Consider the following 1,848-nt stretch of genomic DNA (forward strand, 5'->3'; position numbering starts at 1 on the left):
AGATTTACGTAGCCTGGATTTCATATACAGAAGATTTTATAAAACACAAACAAATAAACCCTCCAAAGAATGAAAAAGCAGAGAGAAACCTCAATATAAAAGGAAGCAGAAACTATTAGAAACTGAAAAAAATTTTAAATGGTTAAAGGAAGATCAAATGATAGTGTCATATTTTAATCCAACCACATCATCGATAAGCACTGAAATATGATACTTAGAGTCAGTAGTTCAAAATCGCCAGCTGTTTCTCAGGAGAAAGATGGGCTCTTTTGCTCCCTAAAGAGTTACAGACTCAGAAACTCACAGGGGCAGTTCTACCCAGTCCCACAGGGTTGCTTTGAGTTGGCATTTATTCTATGACAGTGAGCTTGATTCAGATTGGCATTTGCCATAATCAACTTTCAAAGCTCTCCATTTGACAGCCAGGCTACTCACAGCCTGGGCTATGGTTGGAGGGAATTCACTGGAAGTTCAATCCATGTGAGGACCCTGAAAGGGATTTGGGGCTTCCATTGTCACCCCAAACCTTCTGCAAACCAGTGTTCACAGTTTAAGCTCTGATACTGCCCCCTCTTTTGAATTTGGATTTTCTCATTTACAATCTTTGGATCACACAGGGTGGTTGTGCTTCTTCAATGTGGACTTAGTGGATACCTCCCTTAGATGGCTGCTTTGTTTGATGATAAAACTTTAAGAACCTAGATGCTACTTTTTCTGATATCCAGGCACCATCTCATTTCTTCACCACACTTTACTATAAGAAAGAAAACAAATAATTTAATTAATTGACCAAAAGATGGGCAGAGGACATGAACAGACAAGTCACAAGGGACCACGTTCGATAGCTGACAAACATATGAGGAAATACGATGACTAGCCATGTGGAAGATGCAAATCAAACAACAATGAGATATTGCCTTATACCTAGAACGGTAGCCCAATTAAAGAAACAAGAAGCAAAACAGAGAACAACAGATGCTGGCTTGGCTATGCAGAGATTAGAACCCTTATGTGCTGCTGGCAGGCTTGTAAATATGTACAAACACTGTGGAAAGTTACATGGCATTACCTAAGCAACTGGGACAAGAAATACCATCCAACCCAGCTGTGCTAGGCATAGACCTCAAAGAAATAAGAGCAGAGCATGAACAGATGCTCTTCCATGCTCATTTTGGCATGGTTCATAGTCCAGATGTCTATCAGTAGAAGAATGGATAAAGAAATCCTGGTACACACACACATAATGGAATACTATGTAGCCTTAAAAAAACCACAAGGGAAACCATGAAACACCTCATGACATGGATGAACCTGGAAACCATTATGCTGGGTGACATTATGCAATGTCAACCCAAAAGGACAAATATTGTATGAATCCATTGTTAGGTGCCATTGAGTGGGTTATGCCCCACAGGGACCGGATGCACAACTGAATGAAGCACTGCATGGTCTTACACCATCCTTACAATTGATGCTATGCATGAGCCCATTGAGAGCCACTGTGCCAATCCATCGGGTCGAGGGCCTTCCTCCTTTCCACAGCCCCTCCACGTTACCCAGCATGATGTCCTTCTCTGGGGACTGGTCTCTCCTGACAATGTGTCCAAAATATGTAAGTCAAAATCTTGCCATCCTTGTCTCTCAAGACAGATGACTTTGTACTCTGAGCAGTGCATGGTACTTTCAAGATTCTTCTTTGCTGCATTTGAATTACGGTGCTGGAGAAGGATGAACCACATATAACCCCTCTATAAGTACATCTTAACAACCATTGTGACGGAGGAGACCTCGCCCCTGCTGGGGTCAGTTTCTCAAGATGGGCGAGAGGGAAAAGACCACTCAGTGGCA

This window comes from Echinops telfairi, unplaced genomic scaffold (assembly GCF_000313985.2).
Source record: "Echinops telfairi isolate 266 unplaced genomic scaffold, ASM31398v2 ScPeMD7_12;HRSCAF=54, whole genome shotgun sequence".
NCBI lineage: Eukaryota > Metazoa > Chordata > Mammalia > Afrosoricida > Tenrecidae > Echinops > Echinops telfairi.